We start from the raw sequence: 17,276 nt of genomic DNA, 5'->3' as shown, positions 1-17,276 counted from the left end.
AGTCAGTACCAGAGAAAATATATGTTTGAGTCAGACCCGTAGGGGTAAGTAATTTTTGAAGTGTCAGCACATCAGGTTTTCTTTTAGCTGCTCTTTAATTCTGGAATGACAAGCTCAGATGCCTCTGAGAGCCGGGCAGATGCTGTAAATACGTGCAGCTGGTGAAGTGTAATCTAGTAGGAGGTGGTGGAGTCTCTGCTTACCCTGCCAAAGACATTCACTTGATTGGACACCACACTTGGGAGGTAGCTGCCAGTTTACTTTAATTTTGGCCTAAATTTTTGCTCAGCAAATCAGCTCATATAATCTAAGGGATATTATTAAGTAAACATTTGATTGTTTTATGGAGAAGGGAGGAACAACAGATGTGAGTGGAATTTTGCCCTTTTTTCTTCATTGTTGTGTGACATAAAACCTGGTACTATCCAGATAGCTTTGCAGTTAGGCACACCTAACCAATTTTGATCCCTGTATCCAAACTGTTGCTGAGTGCCTCCCTCTACGACCGTGGGTCCTAAGCGGAAATGTTTGCTCTGCTGTTGTCTCTGGGATTTTATGCCAAGACATTTACACGCACTCTGCCTCTGTTAGTCAAGCATACATGGGTAATGAAAACGATATCACAACTGATGCCTGGTGGACAGTGATCATAAAATGCATCTGATAAGAGAGAAGCCTCCTAATTTCAGCTGTTAAAATGTTTTTATTTTTTAAAAAAGCATTAGAGTAAATTAAGTAGGATACTCTAGGATTATTTATATAGTTGTTTTCATTGTGAGATCATATACCAGTACTTTAGAACACCAGTCACTTATCTGGGAAATCTGGGGCGTTTTGTCTACAGCCGTACTTGTTTGTTTTGTTAGATTTAAATTAGTCACTTTTTCTTTGTACAGGTTTAATTTGGTGTTTCCCAATGCATGGTATGCATATCCCCAATAGTATATAAAATGATTTTTAGGTATGTTGTCAGCTGAGATAAGCCAGTTTAGGCATTTGAAATTGGTATAAAAATGGTCATTTAAACTGTTCCTATAAGAATAGTAGAGCCCCTCTGTTTTTGTTAGACATTCCAAAAAGCACCTTACATCAAAGATTAACTCAGAACGTTCTGGTAGAGGGATCAGCTCAGTTGATGGGATCAAGCAGCAGAATTCTTCACCGCGAGGGAGGAAGAGCCAAATGAAATTCTACACTGGAACAAAGCTGTTTGGCTCTCAGGATAGCCGGATTCTTGTTTCTTATTTATGTAAAGACCGAAGAACCAACCACCTACTTTGAATAGCATTCATCTCACTGTGAAAAAATATTTCCAGCCAGGCATGGTGGTTCAGGCCTGTAATCCTAGCACTTTGGGAGGCTGAGGTGGGTGGATCACCTGAGGTCAGGAGTTTGAGACCACCCTGGCCGACATGGTGAAACCCCATCTCTACTAAAATCTCAAAAATTAACCAGGCATGGTGGTACACGCCTGTAAACCCAGCTATTCGGGAGGCTGAGGAAGAAGAATCGCTTGAACCCAAAAGGTGGAGGTTGCACTGAGCCGAGGTCGCGCCACTGCACTCCAGCCCGTGCAATGGGAGTAAGACTCCATCTCTATATGTTTCCAACATCCCTTATGCTAATTAGTGAACCCTCTGATACAGAATCGGTTAGTGATATTTGTAGTGCCTATGTGACTATTATTTAGGTTGCCTTGAATGTGAATCATTGATGGGTATTTAATATATTAACTGTCTTCTTCCACTGTTTACACTGAAGTGTTTTAAAGTTAATTACAGTATAACAAGGTAGTATGTGGATGAAATATTCTCATTTTAATATTGTGTGTTAGAGAAATAAAGCTATTTTTGAATAAAAATGTGCAATTTTGCAGACACTGCTTAAGAAGAAACTAAGTTGCCTTTTTAATAAAGTAACTCTCAAGTATTTTTAATGACACATGTGGCACTCAGATGTGGCAGAAGTTCAGAGAGGTCCAGAAGTGACTGAGTTTGAAAGTCTGCTGTAACTCAATGACTTGTTTTGTTTTTGTTTTATTTTATTTTTTCCCTGGACAGAATTCTACCATTACCTTCTTTTCCCCCTGAGTTGCTCTTTATCAGTGGGTCTTGCTCCTACTTGGCATTAAGCCAGTTTCTGCATTTCATAGTAAAACATTATCCCAAGGAACACGTACCTTCTTTACAACCAAATAGGGCCATATGAAATTAAAAAAAAGAAATCATTGCATAAAAAAAGTTTAGGTTTAAATGGCCTTCAGTTTTAGAGAATTTAATGAAATATTTCTAAATACATATGACTTAGTTACAGAATTTTAGACAATTTTGCCTCAGTGACTGTCTCCTTCTGCTTAAAGCATTTTCAGTCACCACCGATTAGTGTTCTAATGAAATAAAAGTAATATTTCTTTAGATAATGATAGTGATAATATTTCAAAAGTACATTGCTTCAAATAAATATACTAAGTATACCCATTCTAAAAGCAAAATTTTTGACATTTTAGCCAGGCATGATGGTATGCACCGTTAGTCCCAGCTGACAGGAGGCTGCAGTGGAAGGATTACTTGAGACCAGGAGGTCAAGGCTGTAGTGTGCTATTGTTGTGATTGTGAATAGCCACTCCACTCCAGCCTGGGCAACATAGCAAGACCCCATCCTTATAAAAATGGGGAAAAAATAATCTGCTAAAATTGAGGTTATCCAGAATGGGATGGCACTTTTAGGACAATGAGGGACAGATACCAGTGGAAAGTGTTTTTGCAGTCCCTTGATTCCATACAGTAGGAAGTGCCTATCAGTACTTGGCCTGTAGAGCTCCCTTAAGTCTGCTTCTCCAAGGGTGAGAATCTTTCTATCTCAGTATTTCAGGACCACAAAACTGCTTCATTTTACTCCATCTTTGGGGAGAGATGATAAACAAAGGCCTACTGCCTGTTTCAGAGCCACAGTCAGCTTCCATTCCGCAGGGGAGAAGTATACAGCACTTTTCATTACTCGAGGCAGAAATTGTGGTGGACCAGTGCAAAATTTGCTTACCACATCTAAAACATCTGAGGGCAGGATATTAATTTTCTGTCTCTTTTTTAATTTCAAATTTGCAAACAAGTAAAATTCTAGAACATTTGAGGTTTTAATTATGGCATCTGTAGAGTTTCAGTACAGCATTTGCAGGTCTTGCTTATTATTTCCCTTGTTACATTATACTGTATGGTCCACCTTCTAGAGAGGACCACTTTGATCCTAGTAGAGGAACAAGGCGGTAGGAAACAGTTAATCCCACTTTCCTCATAAGAAGCAAGAAAAGCATTACAAGGGGATATGAGAGGGTCCAAAACGACCAAAGAATTGCCTCAGGGAGCTTCGTAACTGTAAATTATTAGGGTCTCCTTCATCTGTGGTTTAGATCAGAATGCTCTCTAACCTGTTTGTCTTTTGAACAAGTTGGATGTGCAGTCTGGCAATTCCATTTGCAGTGCGAGGATTTATCTGAATGTAGACTCACATTTGAAGTCTTCTTAGAGGGCTGGAGGTGATGAAGATCACCCAGGATATATTCGGTCAGGGGAAAAACTGTAGAAACTTGTGCAATTGAAGCAAGTCAAAATACGAACCAGAACTGATTAAATTCCCACGTCCATCTTCCTTCAGATCTTTACATATTTCATATTAATGCTATGTTAGTTATTAATTGTGGTAAAATTCATATCACAAAAGTGTACAGTTTATTGTGTGCTGCTGATTGGTATTTTAAGGTGTACAGTTCATCAGTATTAATACATTCATTCGCAATGGAATGCAACCATTACTCTATCCAGTTCCGAAGACTGTGGTTCTTTCCACCTTTGGCTATTATGAGTAGTACTGCTGTGAACATTTATGTACAAGTATTTGTTTGGATACCTGTTTTTAATTATTTTGGGATACATACCTGGGTGTTGAATTGCTAGGTCATATGGCAATTTCATGTCCAACTTTTTGAGGTAAACTGTTCTCCATAACATCTGCACCGTTTACATTCCTGTCAACCCTAAATATTTAAATATTTGTGTTGAGGTCCTGAACTGACTCTTGGACTTCCAGATTAAATTGTGAACAATGTGGAATTTTTTTGTTACAGTTAGATAACACTAGCAGATACTGTTAATGAAATTTCTCAAAGAAAAGCTGTGAAACTGGTCCATTTTTAAAGTTTGTGTTTGGACAGTCATAATTTTTTAGGTCAATTATCTTCAGTCATCTGAGCATGCTTTTTAAGAACAGTGTTTAAGAACTGAATTTGCATCCCAGGACTTTGGGAGTCCGAGGTGGGTGAATGAATCGTCTGAGGTCGGGAATTCAAGACCAGCCTGACCAACTTGGAGAAACCCCATCTCTACTAAAAATCCAAAAAGTGAGCCGGGCGTGGTGGCACATGCCTATAATCCCAGCTACTTGGGAGGACGAGGCAGAAGAATCGCTTGAACCCGGGAGCTGGAAGTTGCGATGAGCCGAGGTTCCAGTGAGCTGAGATCGCACCATTGCATTTCATACTGGGCAACAAAAGTGAAACTCTGTCTAAAAACAAACAAAAACAAAAAAAAAAACTGAATTTGCTATGTTATTTAAAGTACTATGCCTCATTGCTTTCTTGTTTTGTCTTTTGTATATAATATGTAGATAACACTTTTGAAATGTTTAGCCAATTTAGGAATCAAAGAGTTATACGGATAGATTAGTTCGAACTGGAGAATCTTTATAGCAGTGTTTCAGTTGTTTTTTATTTGACGGACAGTAATTTTGCTGTATGAAGAAGCCGGTTATACCCTTCCAGTTTCCAATTCAGTTCCTCTTTTGCGATGTTTTCTATTATGTACGACTTGAAGATTTGGCAGCTGAATCTTTTCTTGCTCATGGTTCACGTTTTCAGTTACTTGATACACTGAACGGACTTCTCCATTTTAAATTACATTTGGACTGATTAAGTGTACCTTGTTTTGGTCACAGACTGTGATAGACCACTCTTGGTGCCTACCAAACTGCTATCTGCTCTTCCTTCCAACTTTCTTCCTATTGAAAATAATCCCAATTTTGTTCTGGTGATTTTTTTTTTTTATGTCATGTGCTCTGGGAAGGTAAGCTTCCTCGGCCCCAAGGTCTAAATAATGGTTATTCTTGTAGAGTTAATCCTGTTCCCCATGCCAGTAATTGGTTTAAGCTGAAGAGCTTTTGTGAACAGATTAAACACAGAGTAGTTTTTTCTTTCAAGTAAAGCAGTCTCAGAGATCAGTATTCCAGGTTGGAATCAGAGTTCCTTCCATTTTCTTGCTTCACCATCCTGGAATGAGACTGATCTCTCAAGATTAAGTCATGCTCTGAAATGGCTGTTACTATGTCCAGAAGGTATAAAAATCAGAAGGGCAAGTGAAATAATTTCCTAAGGTCCCCCACCTCATTGGCTATGCCTAATTAACATGCCTGCACCTAGTTGCAAGGGAAGCTGGGAAATGTAGTGCTTTCGCAGGTGCATTCCTTCCCTGGAAGCTGAGCAATAAAAGAAGAATGGGCAGTGGGTAGCAATGACCAGAATCTCTGCCACAGCAGCAGTTGTTGACGGTTAACCAGGTTGTTTAGAGTTCAGTAGCAGCTGTTTTGCAAAAACCTTTATAAGAGAAAGTTTCATTCATAATCTAGACAGTAACATAAATTAAGTGAAACTCGTTTTCAAGTCCATATCGAGTCTCATTTTCTTTCACATTCATTTCTGTGATCATTCACCGCATTACCTCTGGACAATGAGAACCCACAAAGTCCTAGATTAGCGCTTTTAATGGTTGTGGTGGGCTCTTAGTATAGTCCTGTTCACAGTAAGTGAAACTACTTCACGGGAAAATTAGCTTTCTCAAGGGCATTTGTGATAAATCCACACCCTCGCCAATCTCCATGTGACTTACGGTCCTCTGCTGATAAATCTCCTGTGATTAGCACCCTTCTCTCCTTATTAGCTCTCTGTGGCGACTCGCGACCTTCGATCCTGCTCTTCTCCTGCCTTACTAAGCCAAACTAACCATTTCATTTTTACACCAATATTTTGGCACATGACTTCCTGTTTTCTACTCTCCAGCTCCTGCCTGCCCTTTGTAGGATTCAAGCTCAAAGCCCATTTACATTTTTCTCTGGTTTTTTTTTTCTGATCTACATATCTTTTAGCACAACGGCTATTGTATGATGAGCTCTAATTATATGTCAGACACTATTGTAAGACTTTTAATGTTTTCATTCATTTCGTCATAAATATATGAGGAAGATGTTGTCAAACCCATTTTGGAGACGAAGGAAGGACTGAGGCACAGAGAATTATTAGAATAGTTTTCCGAAGACCTGATCCAGAATTCTGAGCTAGTCAGCCTGGCTCCAGAGTCCATTTATGTAGCAGTGTATCTGATATTCATTCTCACTTCTGTTTTACTTCTATACTTACCTATCCAATTTACCTCCCCACACCTATTTTTTGACACTAGATGGCAGTATATGTAACATTGCCAATAAGCTTCCAAAATAAGGATGAGTGGTTTCATTTAAAGGAAAAGAAAAAACTTGTTGACAAAGGAATTTGTACAAATAAAGTGTAAAAACAGACAAAGAAATCTGCCCTCCAGTGTCCGAAATATGAACGTAGAAGTGTGGCAAAGTTGAAACTTGTTTTTGTTTTCTTAAGTCACTCATAGCAGAGAAATGGTTTTTGTTTGTTTGGTTTTGAGGGGAAATAGCCATACCCCAGTGAAATGTGATGTTGGCGGGCAAATGGTCTTGGCTGGAGTTGTTGACATGAGACCACGTAACTGTATTTGTTATGCAGTGTCATGGTGAGTAAAGGACAACTCAGTCAGTTACTTTTTCAGGACCTTTCATTGAGTCAGTGGTAGATAAAAGTGTCTTTTAGGTCCTAAGGCTGTGTCTTAAACAGGAGACTCCATAACACAGTCTGTCCTGTACTGTGGTGGTAAAACTTTTTTAAAACATGGGTATTTTCCCACTTCCCCACAAGAGTAAACAGGAGTTTCTTAATAAGTAAATCAAGCTAACACACAAAGCAACCATTGTAAGAGTTTCTTTGAGGCCTGTTTTTTTGATGATAATGAAACGGGTACACTATCATATGCTTAATTCTATTCCTGTATCAAAAACATAGGATGTATCTTTCAAGCAGATGGTACAAGTGTAGAATTGACTGTCAGAACTTGAATAATGGATGTTTTGTTGGTAAATCAGTCTCTGCAGAAAATGAGTTAGATTTTATTTCCTTCAGAATGAAAATTATTTTATATACAGTTAGAGTGTAAGTCACAAACTACCATTCACAAGTGTACGTTCACATAAATATATGCAATTTTTGTCAATTTTAAAAAGTGTATATTCATCCAAAAGGTTATACTTAGGACCTTCATAAGGAAACTAGAACTGAATTTATAGATACATATATACTTACATACATATATATATTTTTACTCATATAGCTTGAGTTGTTAATTTCATTTTCATCGTATTTACGATTTCATATTCATCAATGTGTTCTTGAATCAGAATTTATTGTGCTAGAATTTGAAGATTCTTTCATAAAGCACGAGTTTTTACAAACCAAATTTTTTATTACCATTATAAAATCAGTAAATTTAAGTTTTTATACTACATTTGTTGCATATATACCCTTTGACTGGAAATTTTTGTAGAACTGTAGTGATTAACTTGAAAATGTAGTTAAAGATGCCAGAGTCCATTAAAAGAGCCAGCACTCAGTCTGTTTTTTTCCATTGAGAGAAATCGCCTTCAAGCACCCAAAGATAGTTATCGAGTTTAAATATGCCAAAGGAGATAAAAATATAACCACACATTTCTCCTATAGCTCAGAAGCTGAGATGCCATATAATAACAAGGACACAGGAAAGAGATGGGATTCGTTTTCTTGCTCAATCATCGCTGCTTTGTAGATTGTATTTCTCATTTTGGTTTGTAATTGGCTGTACGAACGAACTTATTAGATGTTAGTCCAGTCTCCACCTGTCGTGCAAAATAGTTTCTAGTGACGGGTCTTTGAGTTGGAAGTGCCCGTGGCTCTGAAGTTTGCTGCTGATGCTGATTGCTCCCAATATGTAGTACTGGAAGCACCTGAGTGAGGGAGACTGGGGAGATCTCTCTGAGAAGGTAACATTTGAGCCGGACCTGAATAATGTAAATTCGTAAGTTATGACGGTTCAGAAGAAGGAACTTGTGGCTACTGATCTCATGCAAGAAGGGGAAAGAATTTAGAAAGGACTTGGAAGAAATAAGGGGAAGAGAAAATGTCTAAGTCTCTCAGTAAACTGGCCTCAGAGGGCCAACTTGTCATTGAGAACTTGAGAACTTCATATTCTCAAATTAAATGGTTCTGAATGCCATTAGAAGCAAATGTATTTTAGAAGTTGCCACTCTCTGAGGAGGAAGATTCTAGTTTGTGAAGGGCTTTTTTGTTGTAATTGGTCTCTTCCTAAGCAGGTGTTTATGGATTCATTTGATTCTTAAATCATTCAACTCTTCCAATTACTTTTTCTAAGAGTTTGCTGTGTAGTGAAATTTCAACTCTAAAAGAAAACCAAGATGATAGCATGGAGCAAACTTTGAACATTTCTTGGGTAGCAGATGAAACATATCTGAACTACTGTGTCAGCATCAAATGGGGGTGACTGACATTGTGTTTAGAAGTTTTTGGCCCCACACCCACATCAGTTGTCTTTCTTGGTGTCATAGAATTTATTCTTATACTCTACTGCAGTTACGTAGTGGTTACCTGAGCTGTAAGTTCATAGGATGTTTGGAACCTATCTCAGGTAATCATTAGGTGTGAGGGTTTCGTTTCTGTGAGCTGATTTACTCCTTACCTGATTCCCAAGTTTTAGCAGAAGATAATGAGGATGTGAGAGAGAGAAAGACACCGTATTTTCAAATTATTTTGAAATTTACTTTTGTGATTACTTTGGTTTTTCTATTCTTTTTTCTTTCTTTTTTTTTCTTTCTGAGACAGAGTCCCACTCTGTCATCCAGGGCTGGAATGCAAGGGCATAATCTCAGCTCGTTGCACTTTCCGGGTTCGAGTGATTCTCTCACCTCAGCCTCCTGAGTAGCTGGAACTACAGGCACCCACCATCATGCCCAGCTAATTTTGGTATTTTTGTGGAAGTGGGGTTTCACCATGTTGGCCAGGCTAGTCTTGGGGAACTCCTGACCTCAGGTGATCCTCCCACCTCAGCCTCCCAAAGTTTTGGGATTACAGGTGTGAGCCACCGCACCTGGCCTCGTTTTTCTTTTTTTAAAATCAAGAACACATGGCATGTGGTACACCAGAATTAATGAATTTGGAAATTTGGGAAAAGGGGGGAAAGGAGGTATCATTATTCTTATTTTTGCCTCTGTTTAAACTTGGGATTTAACATGCAGTTGTACTGGTATTTTTCTGATGTGAACAATTCGTATAAATGACCTAGACGGTAAAAAGTCAGTAGTCAATGATGAAACCTTTGCATGCATCATGTTGTACAGCACTATTAGGTACTGTATGGAAGAGAGATTGGTAGGAGATTTGTTTCTTTTTTGTTGTTGCTGAGACGGAGTTTAGCTCTTGTTGCCCAGCCTGGAGTGCAATGGTGCAGTTTTGGCTCAGTGCAACCTCTGCCTTCCGGGTTCAAGCAATTCTCCTGCCTTCATCTCCTGAGTAGCTGGATTTACAGGCATGTGCCACCACACCTGGCCAATTTTGTATTTTTAGTAGAGATGTGGTTCCTCCATGTTGGTCAGGCTGGTTGGTCTCAAACTCCCAACCTCAGGTGATTCGCCCACCTCAGCCTCCCAAAGTGCTGGGATGACAGGCCTGAGCTACTGCGCCCAGCCAGAGATTTGTTTCTTACCCATTGAAAGAACTATTTTGAGTTACGTGTGATGAGTAAATCGGTACCAGTTTATGGGATTTAAAACAACTCAGTGCTGGATTGAATTGTTTGAACATAGCCTGTTGGCCATCGTGAAGGAAACTGGGTTACGTAAGTCAAGGTCGAGGCAGGCACTCTGAAGAAGAGAGTGGTTGAAGCTTTAAATGGCACCGAGAAGTAAAGTAACATAAGGGCTGAACAGTTATAAGTATCACATTTAGATCTTTCGTCATTACCACAAACGCTGCTGAGGAATGTGCTGAAACATGTTATTTGGGGGAGAACACTTTGGAGCCCCTCACTGGATTTTTTTCTCTAGCTTTTTAATGAAGCATTGTTCCAGACCTGTAGTAGAGAGAGAACGTGAAAAAAGCATCAAGATGAATTGAGATTTAGGATTCTCCTTGATTTAAAGACCTTTTTAGCTCTGGTGAAGTAGTGGAGCATTGATCCACAGTCTGCCTCGGCTTTTTTTTCCTAAAATGTGGTTTGGGCAGAATTGAGGAAGCTAAACCTGCCATCCGTGACAGGGAAAGCTAGGCAGAATTTTACAAGGAACTCGTGAGAATTGCCCTATTTGTAATGTATTTTTTTTCCTTAAATGAATAGTTTCTCTTTTAACACGGCATCCTTTTTAAATATAACATTTACATTACATCTTAGATGTGTGCTTTTGTAACTACTGCTTCTTCTAACTGAAACCTCCTCTTGAAATAGTCAGGTCAGCTGTCAGTTGAAGCCTTTTCCAGATTCCCCCAGGCATTTAGCCATTTCCTCTTCTGTGCTCTACAAATGCAGTTGTGTGATAATGATCTGTTTACAGCTCTTTCTCCCTCTTATTAAACTGTCACTTCAGGCTGTTAGGGCCTTGAGAGCAGGGACCTTGTCTTAGTCCCCCTTTCACACCATGTTTTCCCTGTGGCAGCCCTTCTGTACACAGCGGCTGAGTGAAAGGGGCCTGATCCTCAGGTTCTACAGAAACTGTGCAGGGTGCTGGTAACTTAGAAACCAACACTTGGTTGACTAGATGCTTCTTGGTATCCCTCATAAGCTTCCACAGTCTCTCGACACATCCCTGCTGATTCGATTTATTGTTTTCTCCTGGCAGCCATACGCAGAGCCACCATGCCACTGTGTGATGATGCAAACATTGTGCTGCAGTTTTATCACAAAAATGGCTGCCTTCAAATGGGGTGATTTTATAGCATGTACAACAGTGAATAAGCCTAAACCAGCTCTGCTAGAATAATACAAAATTTCTTCTTAGTAAGTTTTTAGGGGTGTTTTGTTACAGCTGTCTCAGAGAAAACAGTGAAGGCTTTATTATATAATAAACAGAAGATCAAATTGGTTTGGGGGTAAGATAGTAAGCTAATTACATTTTAATCTTCATACAGTGTTTATAGGTTATGGTTTTGGTTTTTTATTATCTTTTCGTTTCTCTATGTTAAAATATAACATAAATGGGACTGTCCTTCACTTTTCAAACTGTGGAAAAATTGTTTCATTGACTTCTTTTTTATGTTTCTGAGGATGGATTTGTTTTCTTTTATTGTATGAGGAGTTTAAACTTGAACATATTTGAAACTAGCAAAACCTTCACTGAAAAAAATGAGAAAGATCATGAATCACTACTCCAAAACATATGCAAACCCTTCTGCTTACAGCAAACTGTGTTGGCTTGCTTATCTATATTTCCAATTACACGATGAAACAATTTTGTTTTCTCAACTTGAGATGCTATTTTTAATTTTTCTTACAGCAGTTTCATAGGAAAGGAATTTGTTTTAGCACCAGTTATGTTACGTGCTAGATTTAGACAACTCAGTTTGAGGTATCTAAAAATTTTTATATCATTAGCATTCTAACAAGGTATGGACAATATGTCTCGTAAAATGGTTTGCCCATACACTCTTAAAAATCACAGTTTTGGGTAAAGGGCATGAAATGTAGAAGAAATATAGTCGTCCGTCAAATGTCAGTCAGTATTTAAACAAACGCTTATTACGTGGTGAGCACTGTTCTAATTGCTTGGCATGGTTTTTCTCATAAAATTATCAGAAAAATTTCATGAGGATTACATTATTATGTTTATTTTCTGAGTAAGGAAATGGAGTCACGGGGAGGCTCAGTAACTTGCCCGTGGTCAGAAAACTATTGAGAAAAGGAGCTGGGCTTGAACTGGTGTCATCTGACTTCATAGCTGATGTGCTTTTGATCATTAAGCTGGTCTGGTCTGCCTTCTGTGTGAACAGGCATATGAAGAAAGGTTAAACCTTACTTGAAATTAAAACATACACATGTGCACAGTGTGGTGGCTTTATTGCAAAGAAGAATAACTGTCAGTATTCAGTGTGAGCTGACATGTGAGGAAAGGAGAAGTTTAATGCACTGAGGTACAAACACGTGTTGTTACTTCTTTTTGGAGGACAGTGTGTGTAAGTGTTGAAAACATGCGCATGCTTTGACCTATCCATTTCACTTCTGAGAGTTATCCTACGTAGCTCAACACAGAAAAGCACAAAAATGTCTGAGCAGGCATCACAAAAGGAAAGATGGGAATGTAATTGCTGACATGGAAACCTGTCCAGAGCATATTATTGAGTGGAAGCAAGCATGTTGCAAAACATCATGTTTTATTTCCCTCTGTTGAATAAATACGTGTTTATGTTACAAACTGTGGTTTGAAATGATGTTAACCGCTCTTATCTTCTGCTAGTTAGGATACCTTAGTAATCAAATGTCTGCACAGCACAGGCACTCTACCTGGGTTTGCATCCCGTCTGATCACTTATTAGCGTTATTAGCCACAATAATGCCAATTATCATGGGTGGGCAAATTACTTAACTACTTTGTGCCTTAGTTACTTCAGCAAAATGGAGATCACTACTATAGAGTCTATCTTGTTGGGTTATGAGGTTCGCATGAGTTTGTAAAATGCTTAACATAGTAAGTGATTAATAAAACTGAGCAACCATCATCATCATTGGTGGTGAAATTCCAGGTAGTTTTAGCGTTTTATATACCTTTTATTGGTTGAATTTTTTGAAACAAATATGTATCATCTTGGAAAGAACAAGAAAAACTGTTTTTAGAGTCATTTTAGTTGGTGTGCTTACAATTTAAACAAGAAATATCCATTTATTTAGAGATAAGATTATTTTTAATACTCTTAAACGTTTTCTTCTAAAACTATTTGCAGCCGTCTATCGTGGTATTTTATCCTATGCTATATGCCAATTTTAAGGGAATTGAAATCATATTTTACTCTCGTGGCTGGAAGGCGTGCGTAATCACAACAGATTCTGGAGGCTGCAATGACAGACAGTGACGTCATCTGGTGTCAGACTTCCAGAGTGGCAGGCCAGCCTCACAACCACAGTGTTTCCTCAGTGCTTCACCCCACAGTGCTCATTGAGAACAGCGCAAAGACAGAGAAGTTGAGTCTTATTTTTACTCCAGTGTCCTTTTTGCCTGTAGTTGAATATCCTTTTAAGGATTGATTTTGATGAAGGCTGGTGAGTAATTCTTGCTACTTTTATGTATTAATAAATAGCTAATGGCTGAGTGAACAGTAGCCCTTTTCCTCAGTTAATGATCTCTGTAGCCCTAGTGCCAGGCACAATGCTTAGTGCAAAGGACTTACATACTGTACATATATTTTTATAAATGGAGTATTGTGTTGTTTTGTAGAAATGTAAATATATTCATTAGGTTTTCAATTGCTTGAGCGTTTTAAGGTTTGGCATTGGAAATGTCTTCCTCTTAGTCTCTCCTTAACTTTGGCTACATGAATATTGCTTTGAAATGTAAAGATTTTTACTTAAAATCTTATTATTCCTTGTTTATTTTTAACTTACTCGGAGAAGATGCTTGGTTTGCCCCCAGACCTCCAAAGAGAATTAAATGAACAATTCCTCAGATGTTCCTGTGGAGATACTAACATTATATATTATATAATGTTTTTATAAGATGTATTAATATTAGTCTAAACTTACTGATTGAAGCTGCTACTTCTTTAATTTTTTAATTATTTGGGCCATTTCAGTGGTACGATTCAAAGTAGGAATCTTTATTGACCTAAAATTTAAGAGCAATATAATGGTAGGAGATTATGTATTATAAAGATTTATTATTAATAATATCAATTCATATTTCTTTGAATTGTACTATGTCAATTGATTTTGTTGTTTTAAAGGCTTAGTTTAAGAAGTAGGGTGTGTTCGGTTTTTTCTTTTGTTTTTAGACATAGCTATTTTGCTTATAAATTCTCTTTCTGGGTTTCATACGGATGAATGATATTGTGATTTCATTCTATTCGTACTGTACAAACTAAAGCCGATAAAGTCACATTTTGCCATTTTGGGCATAACTGTTTTCTAGCATGTTCAGCAGCAACTTTGTGATTTCAAGGTCTTATAGAAAAATTTTCAAAGAAAGTTTTTTTCTTAAAGAATAAAAAAAGAACAGTTTCTTTTTATAATTGTCCTACTCTAGTTTTTTGTTTGTTTGTTACTCTGGTTTTCAAGTCTAGTTGAGGTAAAGATGATATGAAAATTCTTACAAAATATGTTGAATATTTTCACTTCAGACCCTAACCCTATACATATTTTTGGTAAATCACACAGTTAGCTCATCTAAGTCAGCTATTTATATGTGAATGTGAAAAGAATAACAAGTGTTAGGAATTAGCAATAGCTACTTCATATTATGACTTCCAGTATATGATATGTCCGTACTTAGAAGCTTAGAAATCTAAAAGTAGGGTTTCAGGTTTGCTCTGTTTTCTTTGTCAGTCTGAATCAAGATCCACAATTTTATTCCTTAACTTGCAGAATTTTCAGATTCCAACTAAGATTCTACCCAATTTAAGTATACAGAGGAATATTTCTACTTCCCTTTTAAAATGTATCTTGAATCCACTGAAAGATTGAAGTTTAAATACAGATTTTAAATACAGATTTTAGACTTAATCGCTAAGTGACTGTGGTGATGATGAATTGGAATATTCGCTGTACATTTTAAACAAAGATGTTTTTGAGCATTATGACATCATAGGCCATGGGTTGCTGCTAAAGTTCAAGTGAGGAGAAAGCATTTCAACTTTTTTTTATATGAACAGGAAATTCAATGTGGCAAAAAAAAAAAAAAAAAAGCAGTAAAAGAGGGCAATGAACAGAGCTGTGGGAATAACTTGAAATTAACATAAAAGTTTTACTCAAGAATCAAGCAGTAGAACAGAGCGCTTGTCTGTTTTCCAATGAATAAGGTTTGCTTTGAGGAATGCTTTCCACCAAGACTGTGTAGCCTGCTTGCAAAAGTATAATTGTACTGCTCTTCTTTGTTTGAAATTTAGCCTAGTAAACTCCGATGGAATAGTATTTTTTTTAAGGCCCTTGTAGTGTTAAACTACATTTTTGTTTCCTTGTGGAAGACAGTACAAAACCTTGTGTATATAGGATGCTTAATAAATATTTCAGCATGAATAATGAATTGGCAAAAGCAAGTTAAGTACATGAGGAGGATATCTTGATGTTTGCATTGTAGAGATTCCGTCTTCAATTTGATGATCAAACCCTGCCAGTTAACTGTGCTGTTGCTAGCATCCCATGTGTCGTAGTCTGCTGAAGGAAATGTATCTCCAGAGTGAAATATTGCCGTCACAGCGTCCTGCAGTGGCCACTGGATTTCCCCCCTACATGTGTCTAGTTATTTCCCACTCTGCTCACAATGTCACTGCTGTAGGAATTGGGTTACTTACCCGGCTGTTCTGGGTTTGATTTCTGTCCCGCTCGTGCCTTGTCTGTAAGTGAGAAATTTCTCAGCGCTTGAGGATAATGATTTGGTGACTGAACTGAACCTTAATTAAGACTGTGTGCATCACATAAGTACATTACTATTTGGGCCTTTTCAGAGTTTTAAAAAATGCATTATTTTGGTATTGAAGTAAAAGGAAACCTAGGAGTAGAGCAAATACATTGTTTCAAAATTTTTATAACATTTGATATACATAAATATATTCTTATGCAAAGTCTAAATTTTCAACCACATTTCTGTGTGCCCTTGCCCACTTCAATCTGACTAATCCCACTGATTCCACCAGGCTCAGTTCAGATGGTAGCCACTGCCACATGCCTTCTCTGCGCTTTTCCTTTCTAAACAAGATCAATCCCTCATTGGTTTCCCCCTTGTATTTTGTTTATGGTTATGTGACTCTTCATGTTTATTTATTTATATTTATAATGTTATTAAGGCTGTGTCACCAGTGCCTAGCTCATACAGAATGAATAAAAGAATAAAATTTGTTATGCTACGAGATAGCTATTCTGAAAGAAAGCCAACTGTTTTTTTAGAAAATCTTTGTTTCACAGGGATATCGTTTGACTTATGAGTCAGCTACTTTTTTATTCTTGAAGAAATTGTTTAGATAAAGCTCATGCAGCAATATGAAAATGAATAACTACTGCATGATGAAGAATAAGTGATTAGCAGTTTTTTCCTATTTAAATTGAACCGTTACTCTTGTCAGTTTGACTCTATTGGAAAAAAAAATGTGTTTTATCTACAATAGAATAATTGGATCTTTTAAAATTGTGTGGTTATTTATGTATAGGGTATAATTTGGTTAACTTTCTAAAGTGTATGTGACCACATGCAAAAGAGTAGATGCTTAAACTTTTTCTAATTTGCTGTTTGCTTTCTTCCCAAGGGTGTAATAAATTTCTGTTTAATGCATGCTACAATAAAATACTACCAATCACCATTCACTGGGGAGACTTTTTTTTGAAGACAGAGTCTTGCTCTGTTGCCCAGGCTGGAGCATAACACCATCATCGCCCACTGCAGCCTTGAATCCCTAGGCTTAAGAGATCCTCCCACCTCAGCTTCTTGAGTAATTGGGACTACAGGCATGCAATTCCTCACCTGGCTAATTTTAAATATTTTTTTAATTGTGATTTTAAAATTTTTTTGGTAGAAACAGGGCCTTCTGTTATTGCCCAATATAGTCTTGAACTTCTGGCCTCAAGCAGTCCTCTCACTTCTGCTTCCCAAAGTGCTGGGATTACAGGCTATGTATGTTTTCGAATGCCACATTATTGCTTTTAAATGACGAGACTATTTCTGATCATTGAAATGTTTCTGAGTTGGGGGTCTGTCCAGTTTTACTTTATAAGTCAGTCCCTGTGAGCATTTTTATTCTGTTATATGACTATGTAAGTGCTTTTTTCATCTATCATTCTACAGTAAACTCTAACCTGGGATCACATTATCAGTGTGCCTCATTCATTAAATTGTAGTTGTATGTAAGTCATTATACTTCACAGATGATTCAGAGA

The 17,276-nt window shown here is 37.6% G+C and overlaps 1 protein-coding gene across 50 annotated transcripts in view; it reads left to right on the top strand.

The window, feature by feature from the left end:
- Window positions 1-17,276, top strand: part of PLEKHA5 (pleckstrin homology domain containing A5) — a 238,586-nt gene that overhangs the window by 99,605 nt on the left and 121,705 nt on the right. For 3 of the 50 annotated variants that reach the window (XM_078338256.1, XM_078338262.1, XM_035255215.3), the window contains exon 1: window positions 13,320-13,457. The exons of the other annotated variants lie outside the window; for them this stretch is intronic. The gene's annotated coding sequence lies outside the window, so the exon portion shown is untranslated. Of the gene's footprint in view, window positions 1-13,319; window positions 13,458-17,276 lie in introns of those variants that run through there. 50 annotated transcript variants of the gene reach the window in all.

The sequence above is a fragment of the Callithrix jacchus genome, chromosome 9, assembly GCF_049354715.1.
Source record: "Callithrix jacchus isolate 240 chromosome 9, calJac240_pri, whole genome shotgun sequence".
In the NCBI taxonomy this organism is placed as follows: Eukaryota; Metazoa; Chordata; class Mammalia; order Primates; family Cebidae; genus Callithrix; species Callithrix jacchus.
This window is presented reverse-complemented; position numbering and strand designations above follow the sequence as displayed.